At 34.4% G+C, this 11,736-nt stretch overlaps 1 long non-coding RNA gene across 1 annotated transcript; it reads right to left on the reverse strand.

Moving 5' to 3' along the window:
• Positions 1 to 3,525: 3,525 nt before the first annotated feature.
• LOC112737702 (uncharacterized) lies at positions 3,526 to 11,517 on the reverse strand. Its single transcript, XR_011869466.1, has 4 exons — positions 11,262 to 11,517; positions 8,873 to 8,936; positions 4,120 to 4,975; positions 3,526 to 4,011 (listed from the first exon to the last, which is right to left on the reverse strand). It is a non-coding gene; the product is annotated as an uncharacterized lncRNA (long non-coding RNA).
• Positions 11,518 to 11,736: the final 219 nt, after the last annotated feature.

Consider the following 11,736-nt stretch of genomic DNA (forward strand, 5'->3'; position numbering starts at 1 on the left):
AATAAAGATTTTATTGATCTTAAAGTAACATCAAGTAAGAATTTGCTTCGACAATTTGAAGCCAAGAGACAAAAGATTGTAAATGAACGCAAGCAATATGAGATGCAAGGTGCAGCACGTAATGACAAGGAGGAAATTATGCCAAGGTTGTATGTAGTTGAAAGTCAAAAAGAGTTGAGTGCAACCAAAGGAGTGAAGAAATCTACGTCAAAGAAGCTGGATTTTACTCATTTACAAAGCACACTCAATACAATCAACAAAAGGATGAATTTCACGCCTGAAACCTTGAAAGTACAGCCAAGCATTCTGACGCAACAGCCAGAAAATAAAAAAAAAAGAAGAATCACTTGACTGTGGCTATAACTGAGAAAAAGAAGCATGAAGTGCAACATGAACTGTCAACACACGGCTTGAACAATTCTAAGCTTACAAAGGTGGGTGCAGATGAACTTAAAAGGAAGCTCGATGCAATTCGTAATATGAATAATAGCGTGCCAACAAGTGTAAGCCAAGAGCAGAGTTGTGCAAATTCTATTCAGCCCACAATCAACCAAGGGCAGCAGCAGATTATTCAAGTCACACATGGTAGGACTAAAAAAAGGCAACATGACACTACTTTGCCGAGTTCAAACACTACCCCACAAGCTGAAGATTTAATGTCGGAGCAAGATGGATCAAGAAAGGAAAAGAGCAAGCCAATGGTATGGGCTATAACTATTGATGAATTCTTAAAAGAAAATGGGATAGATGTAGAAATTGGCGGACTAAGCTCTGAACTAAGTGATGATGTGGGAGATAGTTTGCCACTTGATGAAAATTATTATTCACATGTGATGGAGGACATTGATGATGACGAAAGTAATATATTTCTATCATTTTTTATATTTTTTTTGTAAATCATAAACTTTAATTTTTCAATTGGCATCACTAATTACTTCCTAATTTTTCCCCTAATGCATGAAACTAGGAGAGCCAAAGAAGAAGAAAACTCGGGAAAAAATAACTTGCAAAGAGATTTATTAAAGAACTATGGAATAGCGGGAAGTTATTTTTAATATTGGACAGCCAGTAGGATCCACTGATCAAAGTGTGTCTAATTTAACTAGTTTCGTAGGTACAATTGGTAGAAATAAAAGATTTGTTAGTCTTTTATACACTAGCTGGCACGCTGTAACTCCTAAAGCTAAGAAATTTATGTGAAACTATGTTAACATAAGACTCTTCTATTATTATTGAATGTCGATTTTTTTAAATATAAGATAGTAGAGAAAAGTGGGTGATCCGGATGCTTGGAAGTGGTTCAAGGGAAAGATTAAGCAGAATCACTTTGATCATTTTGATACTATCGAAGATATGGTGAAAAATCGACCGACACAAGTTCCAGAAAGTCAATTCATAAAATTGATCTATTATTGGAGTCATCCTACAATCCAGGTAAAATAGTTGGTACTTTAATTGCAAATATATTACTGTTTGTTGAGACATAAGAAAAATAATGAAAATTCAATTGATGTTTCTCATGTCGTACAAACACATATCCATTCTGATGTAGGTTCTTGAACTGAATTGAATTTTCTTAGGATATATTGCTGCCAGTTCCATTCTGAACTTTTGAATTTGTGTTTTTACAGTTCTATTTTTGGCTACTTTGCTATAATTTTTATGTTGCTGCAATTCTATTTTCTGTAGTTCTGTTTTGTGCAATTTTGTTTTCTACAATTCTATTTTGTGCAATTATATCTACTACTATTCTGGTTGTTGTAATTTTGTTTGCTAAAGCAAAATTTAATTTTATTGTTCTCTGTTTCTATGTGCTAACTTTTTATTCAATTATAGTCAATAAGTGAAGAAAACAAGAAACATAAAGAACAGCAAAAGTTTCCACATCGCATGGGGCCAATCAATTTCGGAAGAGTACGAGTGGCTCTGGTATACTTATTTAATATTTGTGCTGAGATTTGTTTAGTTAATTTTAGTTATGTTGTTATAAACTTACTTATTTAAGACTTTATTTTGTAGCGCGCGACAGAGGAAACAAAGAGGTTTGAAATGTTCATTGCTACTCGAACAAGTCGGAAAAGGAAGTTTATCAGGAACACAAGATGCAATTGTATGAGTCTATTAAATTATTAATGATTATAAATCAAATTTAGGAATGGTAACTAATTCCATTTTAAATAAATGTTTCTTCTAATTAGGAAGACTTCCAAAACTGGCAAGCTGCTGGTGAAACAGATGTGGAAGCTTTCGAGTCTTTATTTGGAAAAGAACAACCAGGTCGGGTTAAGTGCTATGGAAGATCTGTTACGCGATGTGACTTAAAAAAGCATGCAAAAATTTTTGAACTCAAGCAACAGCACCAAGAGGAAGTCACATCTTTGAAGGCTGAACTTGGAGACATGAAGGCCAAACAGCAGCGCCAAGAGGCTGACCTTCATGGATTGTGAAACATGATTAAGTTAACGTTTCAAGTTCAGATTGCTGAACTAGTAACTTAATCATGTTTCGCAATCCATGAAGGTCAGCCTCTTGGCGCTACTGTTTGGCCTTCATGTCTCCAAGTTCAGCCTTCGAAGATTTGACTTCCTCTTGGTGCTGTTGCTTGAGTTCAGAAATTTCTGCATGATTTTTTAAGTCACTTCGCATAACAGATCTTCCATAGCACTTAACCCGACCTGGTTGTTCTTTTCCAAATAAAGACTCAAAAGCTTCCTCATCTATTTCACCAGCAGCTTGCTGGTTTTGGAAGTCTTCCTGATTAGAAGAAACATTTATTTAAAATGGAATTAGTTACAATTCCTACATTTGAATTATAATCATTAATAATTCAATGAACTCTCATACAATTGCATCTTGTATTTCCTGATCAACTTCCTTCCTTTTCCGACTTGTTCGAGTAGCAATGAACATTTCAAACATTTTTAGTTCCTCATTTGTTTCATTTGTCGTGCGCTACAAAATAAAGTCTTAAATAAGTAAGTTTATAACAACATAACTAAAATTAACTAAACAAATCCCAGCACAAATATTAAATAAGTATACTAGAGCCACTCGTACTCTTCCGAAATTGATTGGTCCCGTGCGATGTGGAAACTTTACTCTTCCGAAATTGATTGGTCCCATGCGATGTGGAAACTTTTGCTGTTCTTTATGTTTCTTGTTTTTTTCACTTAGAAACAGAGAACAATAAAATTAAATTTTGCTTCAGCAAATAAAATTGCAGCAACCAAAATAGCAGTAGATATAATTGCACAAAATAAAATTGCAGAAAATAAAAATGCACAAAACAGAACTACAGAAAATAGAATTGCAGTAACTCAAAATTACAGCAAACAAAGTAGCCAAAAATAGAATTGTAAAAACATAAATTTAGAAGTTCAGAATAGAACTGGCAGCAATATATCCTAAGAAAATTCAATTCAGTTCAAGAACCTACATCAGAATAGATATGTGTTTGTATAACATGAGAGACATTATCAATTGAATTTTCATTATTTTTCTTATGTCTCAACAAACAGTAATATATTTGCAATTAAAGTTTGTAGGATGACTCCAATAATAGATCAATTTTATGAATTGACTTTCTAAAACTTGAGTCGGTTGATTTTTCACCATATCTTCGATGGTATCAAAGGGAACAAAGTGCTTCTGCTTAATCTTTCCCTTGAACCTCTTCCAAGCATCCCGAATTGCTTGGATCACCCACTTTTCTCCACTATTCCATATTTAAAAAAATTGACATTCAATAATAATATAAGAGTCTTACGTTAACATAGTTCTACATGAATTTCTTAGCTTTAGGAGTTACAGCATGCCAGCTAGCGTATAAAAGACTAACAAATCTTTTATTTCTACCAATTGTGCCTACGAAACTAGTTAAATTAGACATACTTTGATCAATGGATCCTACTGGCTGTCCAATATCAAAAATATTTTTTTCCTGCTATTCCATAGTTCTTACATAAATCTCTTTGCAAGTTATTTTTTCCCGGGTTTTCTTCTTTGGCTCTCCTAGTTTCATGCATTAGGGGAAAAATTAGGAAGTAATTAGTGATGCCAATTGAAAAATTAAAGTTTATAATTTACAAAAAAATATAAAAAATGATAGAAATATATTACCTTCGTCATCATCAATGTCCTCCATCACATGTGAATAATAATTTTCATCAAGTGGCAAGTTATCTCCCACATCATCACTTAGTTCAGAGCTTAGTCCGTCAATTTCTACATCTATCTCATTTTCTTTTAAGAATTCATCAATAGTGGTAGCCCTTACCCTTGGCTTGCTCTTTTCCTTTCTTGATCCATCTTGTTCCGACATTAAATTTTCAACTTGTGGGGTAGTGTTTAAACTCGGCAAAGTATTGTCATATTGCCTTTTTTTGAGTCCTACCATGTGTGACTTGAATAATCTGCTACTGCCCTTGGTTGATTGTGGGTTGAGTAGAATTTGCACAACTCCGCTCTTGGCTTACACTTGTTGCCATGCTATTATTCATATTACGAATTGTATTGAGCTTCCATTTAAGTTCATCTGCACCCACCATTGTAAGCTTAGAATTGTTCAAGCCTTGTGTTGACGGTTCATGTTGCACTTCATGCTTCCTTTTCTCAGCCATTGCCACAGTCAAGTGATTCTTTTTTTTTTATTTTCTGGCTGTTGCGCAGGAATGCTTGGCTGTACTCCAAGGTTTCAGGCGTGAAATTCATCCTTTTGTTGATTATGTTGAGTGTGCTTTGTAAATGAGTAAAATCTAGCTTCTTTGACGTAGATTTCTTCACTCCTTTGGTTGCACTCAACTCTTTTTGACTTTCGACTACATCCAACCTTGGCATAATTTCCTCCTTGTCATTACGTGCTGCACCTTGCATCTCATATTGCTTGTGTTCATTTACAATCTATTGTCTCTTGGCTTTAAATTGTCGAAGCAAATTCTTACTTTATGTTGCTTTAAGATCAATAAATTCTTTATTCCTACGCAAATAAATTAGTTAACTCGAGTTAATATAAGCAATAAAGTGACATATCCTATAAGAAACACTAACAAAATGAGAAATTAAAACAAAAATGACTTACAAATAAAAAGGTGAAGAAAACTTAGTTATACATATGTACATATTAAGCAATAAATTGCTTAGGCTAACCCATCGGAATCAGAATCTCCAATGAAATCTGCCTCATATTCTTGGGCGGAAGTCACTTGGGAAACCGTTTCAATAACTGTAGGTTGTAGATCATTCCTCTCCAGAATAAGTTCACCATCATCAGCTGGTATGGCAGGGCTCGTTATATGCTCGTGTTGTTCACTAAAGAAGGTTTGATGGGCCTCAGATTCAGATTCGTCATTTGTTTTGAATAAGTCTCTTGGGATAGTTTCCATAACATAATGTTATGTTCATATAGATCTTGCACATAAAAACATTGATGTGCTTGAGGTGCTAGTATGAAAGGTTCATTCTGGTAGCATTTCTTATTCAAGTGAACAAATGTAAGACCATACTTATCTCTCCCAGCATCATACCACTCACACCGAAACAATACAACCTTAAAACGTCCAAAATAGTCTAACTCTACTATCTCAAACAACCTGCCATAATAAGCTACAGTTTCTTCAATTGGACTTTTATCTTTAGCACTTGCAAAGCTTGAAGTTAAAGCAGTTAATGTGACACCACTATTTTGTGTTTTTCTCCTTGCCTCACGCTCTACAGTGTGAAACCTATATCCATTAATTATATATCCAGAAAATCTTCTTGCAACAGAGCTTAGACCTCAAGATAATTCTTTTAGCCAAATAGGCACATTTGGATCCCTCGCCCGAGTTTCAAACCACTGCGAGAAGGTTTTACTATGAACTTTTGCTTTTCTCCATTTCGTTCCCCGCTAATTGTTAACCTGATCCTCATGCTCTCTGTAGTTAATAATAGTTATGTTTGATCGGAAAAAATCTAAACGCACTTGATTTAGTGAATAAACATAAGTTATATTAAGTTACCTAACATAATCTGCGACTTCTTCACAATTGTGTAATACATACACATGGGCTTGAGCACTTGATATGTCATCGAGATTAATTGGTTCTCCATTTCCCACGCCTAATGAACGACCTTTGTTAGAAAACAACTTTGACGGCAAAACTTCGTCGTCGTTAGGATCATCATCATTCCGAGGTCGCTTATTAAGCCTTGTTCGCACACCTCCATGCAAGTATCGTAAGCAGAAAGTTAAGCACTCTTTAGCCAGATATGCCTCAGCAATAGAACCTTCGGGGTGAGTTTTGTTGCATACATATGACTTTAATGTACACATGTACCTATCTGGAGGATACATCCAACGAAACTGTACCGAACCACCAAATCTCACCTCATTTGCTAAATGAACGGGAAGATGAACCATTATGTCAAAAAAACTAGGGGGAAAGATCATCTCAAAGTGGCATAATGTTTCCACAATCTCAAATTCTAGTCGATCTATCTCTTCCAGTGTGATGAACTTTTTGCATAAGCGACAAAAAAGGAACTTAGTCGAATCAACGGAATGGCCACGTGATCAGAAAGGATGCTTTTAATCAGTATTGGTAATAATAGTGTATCAAAAAATGAACATCGTGGGTCTTATACCCAGAAATTTTTCTTTCTCCTAGATGTACACACCGTGATATATTCGAAGCACTACCATCAGGTAGCTTTGTTGTCTTCAAAATATCACAAAAAATTGACTTCTCTGCAGCAGTCATAGAAAAGCATGCCTTTGCCAACTTTGTTCTCTTGCCATTATTCACCTCCTTTGGTTGAAGTTTTTTCCAGGTCCCCAGATCTTTTAAGTCATATCGAGCATTCAAATGATCGTTTGTCTTTCGTGGGATATCCAAAAGAGTTCCAATTACACTATCAAGTATGTTCTTCTCTATGTGCATGACATCTAAGTTGTGATGCAGTAGGTTCTTGTGCCAGTAAGGCAATTCAAAGAAAATTGATCTTTTTTTCCAATTCCATGGGAAACTATTTGACGTATTTTGCTTCTTCCCAAAAATATTCTCAATATTTTGTAGTAACTCAAAAATTTTCGTTCCTTCTATAACAGGTGGAGGGGATCTTAATTACTGCTTCCCATTAAAAGACCTTGTATTGGTTCTCCATGGATGATCCATGGGTAAAAAGACACGATGGTCCATATAAACTGTCTTTCGACTATGTTTTAGTTGTAGAGAAGAGGTATTCTTGTTGCAACAAGGACAAGCCAACTTTCCCTTTGTACTCTACCCAGACAACATAGCATACGCAGAAAAATCGTTGATTGTCCACAAAAGAGTTGTCCACATTTGAAAGGTCTCATTCTTTGATGCATCATAAGTTTCCACCCCTATTTCCCACAACAACTTCAAGTCCTCTATCAATGGTTGTAGATACGCGTCAATATCTTTGCCAGATGATTGTGGCCTAGGAATAAGCAAAGAAAGCATACAATATTCAGGTTTCATGCACATCCACGGAGGCAAGTTGTATACCATCAACATCACGGGCCACGTGCTCCATGAAATATTCATGCTATGAAATGGGTTAAACCCATCACTTGACAAGCCTAGTCTAATATTGTGTGATTCTTTTGCAAAATCTTCATCCATTTCATCAAAGTTCTTCCATGTTAGGCCATCTGCAGGATGCTTTAACGTCCCATCTTTAACGCGCTCCTCATCATGCGACCTCAGACTAGCTACCGTTTTTTAGCACATAAATAATTTCTGAAGTCTTGGAATTATAGGAAAGTATCTCAAAGTCTTTGCAGGAATAGGACGACCTTTCTTGTGAGGTTGGTTCTCGCTATTATCACTAGAATTTTCAGTATATCGAGATGTTCCACACACAAAACATTGTGTTTCATCCTTTAGTTCTTTCCTATACAGGAGGCAATCATTAGGACAAGCATCGATTTTTTTATAATCCAGACCTAAATCTCTTATCATAGCCTTCGTCTTATGGAAAGATGGAGGTATGTTAATGTCAGGCATTGCCTCTTTCAATAGCTCAAGAAGGGAAGTGAAGGAGGCATTACTCCAACCGTGCAAACACTTTAACAAGTACAGGCGGATGGTAAAAGATAATGTAGAAAATTTCTTGCAGCCCGAGTATAACTTTTGACTTGCCCCATCTATTAAATTATAAAACTTTTTAGCCTCTTCATTTTGACCTGCAGTAACACCCTCAGCGTGATCTCCAAATGCATCATTAAGCAGTCTTTCGATGTCATCGCATGCACCTTCTTCATCATCCGTGTCATCATCAACCACCATCGGGATTGTCCATTCCTCGTGATTGATCCATGTTCTATATCCCTTAACAAATTCGTCGGCTACTAAATGGTCAAATACCACATCTCTTCTATACCACTCAATATTACAACACCTCTTACAAGGACATTGAATTTGTTGTCCGTCCGGTTCTCCCTCAGAGTATGCAAACTCTAAGAAACTAATAACACCATTGATATACTCTTTTCTATACCTCGGTAGATCCATCCAATCCTTCGGCATATCCCAAAACCTAATTGATAATTATTAAATTTTTTTGGAGGAAAATTTATAAGGGGTCATAAAGTGAATATAATAAGAGTAGAGGAGGAAGGGTGTTATGAAATATAAGGGGCTCATAGTCTTGTAGTTTGGTCAGAAAATAGTTCCTAGTCTTAGAAGTAATTCTCTAAACATTTTACTAGAAACTCGCTGAAGCAAAACAAAAAAAGAAAAACAAAGAATTTATAGTGCATAAATAATAAGTTAAATTGCAACTTCATAACTAATAAAATAATCAAGGTGGAGCTACACATGAATTAAGAGCGTAATAAAAAATTGAAAAGAAAAAGTATGCATTGTACCTTGCCATGACACGATCAATGTTTTGACAAAATCCACGTGGGAGCTTTAACCAAAAACTTCAATCTGTTTGTTACCAAGTAAAATTCTAAGAGATTAGACTATAATCATATTTAGTCTTGATTTATTTTCATAAATTCTAAATTGATATAATTAAAATGTAAGAAAAAAATAAAAAAATCCTACATAGAATTAAAAAATTATAATGAATTAGATAGATATTTTTGTGACTATAATTAAATGGATATTATCAACATTTTTGTTATTCATATACAGTATTGTGCCTAAGACAAAGGGTTAAAAATGCATAAGATAAGCATAAAATAAATGTTATGTGCTGAATTTCAGTAGCTGAAAGAGAGAAACAAGATGGGTGAATTTTGGGAGTAACAAGTTTCTTTTGTTATAGTAAAATAGAATCCTCATGAATTGTGATGATCAACACAAGATAAAATGGGTGTTTAGCTTCGCATCATGAAAAACGCGTGAACCAAAGTTTGGGAATTTTGTAATCTAATATAATATTTGTGAAGGAATTTCCCACGGGAGTGAGTAACTAAAAATAAAAGGAAGAATCTTGCTTTTCAAAACTCAATTTAGGTCGGTAACTTATTTGGAAAATAATAGGACATACACAAATCAAAGTGAAATATCAGAAAAAAAAAAAGCTAAAAATCATAGATGCTGCTACAGCACACATCTCAATTCTTTTTCATAATAATTTTATGTCCAAAAGCAACAAGAACAAAAGGAAAATTTTAAAGGGGAAAAAATTAAATAAAATACAAAAGAAACTGTAGCAAAAGAAAACAAATCCAAATGATAGAGAGAGCACCTAAAAAAAGGATAGAACAAAAGATATAAAGTGAAATTAAAATTGTGCCTATAAAAGAAATTAGGAAAATGGGTCAATTATAACTATAGAAGCAGCATGGCAGGAGTGACTCATGGACGTCGGAAAAGGTGTCAATTAGGGAGTCCACAAATGGCAGGAGATTGTGTGTGTAAGGCCCAAATGAAGGTGAAAAAGTAATTAATAATGGCATCCAGAGATGAGAAATTAAAGAAGGTGAAACTACTATATGAGATATTCATTAAGCTTATTTGAATGGCATTACTTAGCATTCTAAATTCAATAACCTATTGACTATTGTAGCTCAAATTAGGAACAAGCAAATGATCAAGCAGTTGGAATAAAAAAATTTTAATTTGTATAGTATCTATTTCTCAAGCAATCTCATAACAGCCCAAAATTCAAATCCAAAGCATGAATCTCACGAGGAAAAAAGAAGAAGAATCTAAAGTAGAAAAAATCAACAAGTTTTGAAGCAATGCACAAACCAAATAGAGTCTATACTCTAATTTTTTCTTCAAAACATCAACTATAACATAGTATAATTTCTCAAATGATAAAATATTCTAAAGAGTTGAAGTCACAATTCAGAAACAACTATATGAGATATTCATTAAGCTTATTTGAATGGCATTACTTAGCATTCTAAATTTAATAACCTATTGACTATTGTAGCTCAAATCAGGAACAAGCAAATGATCAAACAGTTAGAATAAAAAAAATTTAAATTTGCATAGTATCTATACTAATTAAGTCTGACAACAGCCCAAAATTTAAATCCAAACCATGAATCTCGCAAGGAAAAAAAAAGAAGAATTCAAAGCAGAAAAAACCAACAAGTTTTGAAACCAACTTGGATGCATCTAATCACTTCCTGTGCATGTTAGAAAATTCTAAACTCAATCCACTAAATTGTTCAGGAAACAGTAATTGTAGATATGGATGCAAGTTAGATTCAGAATTCAATTATGTAATCTATGAAATTCGCATGATTAAATTTTTCAGAGAAACTCTATTTCACTCTGTGCATTTTAACTGCTTCAGCTCATCAATTTGCTTCAGCATAAAAAATCTACATTCAAATATTTCATTAGAAAAAATATATAATTAAAAAAACACAAAATTAGCCACCAGATGTCTGAATAAGTTCATTTGATCAAGAAAAAAAAATAACAAAGTCGATGAATTTTCAAAGTAACAACATCCCAATCAACAAGTAAAATAAATAAAAGGACACAAATTTAAGTTTTAATCATTTTCAAGCCGTTAAATGATCCAAAAATTTGAAATGGGCAATAAATTTGATCACAGAAAAATATGAACCGAATCGAAATGTAGTTGAAAAAATCGCAAGCTAAGCCAATAGAAGAACGGACCTAGGGTTTGTGGTGAACGAACCTACAAGAATGAGTTCTCCTACACCGTAATTCATCAATTCATGAGTTCACAGATTATTGTACCAAACTCCCAAATTGAAACCCTAAAATCGGAACTCTACCCTCTCAAATTTCAGAAACCAAATGAAGGTGGATGCATACCTTCTCGACGATGGTGAGCGAATGAAGAGAGGTTTTCAGTTGAGTGCAGCGTCGTCCTGATGTGAGTGCACAGTGAAGCGAAGCGATGGTACGGTGAAGACGAGTGACAACGTTGTGAGTGGTGAAGATGAGTGAGTGCAGAGTCTTCCTAGAGTGGTGAGTGGTGATGGCAAAGTCTTCTCTAATTTGGGGTGATGAGTGGCACGAAGAAAGAAAAAGCTAACAAGGGTGAGGGTTATGCGTTTGTTTCATTTGATTTGGCTGAGTGTTTAGTTTGTATATTATTTTTTCTGATGGGTTTAATTTGTATATTATTATTTGTTGTAAAGTGAAAAAAAGTTTACTAAGGTAGCGTTTATTTTCGGAGACAAGACACAGAGATATGGATAGTACATGTTTAAAATATATTTGGAAGCAGAGACATGGACACGGGACACATTGTCTCCGAAACAGTTTTTTATATTTTTGTGTCCAC

Source organism: Arachis hypogaea, chromosome 13, assembly GCF_003086295.3.
Source record: "Arachis hypogaea cultivar Tifrunner chromosome 13, arahy.Tifrunner.gnm2.J5K5, whole genome shotgun sequence".
Taxonomy (NCBI): Eukaryota; Viridiplantae; Streptophyta; class Magnoliopsida; order Fabales; family Fabaceae; genus Arachis; species Arachis hypogaea.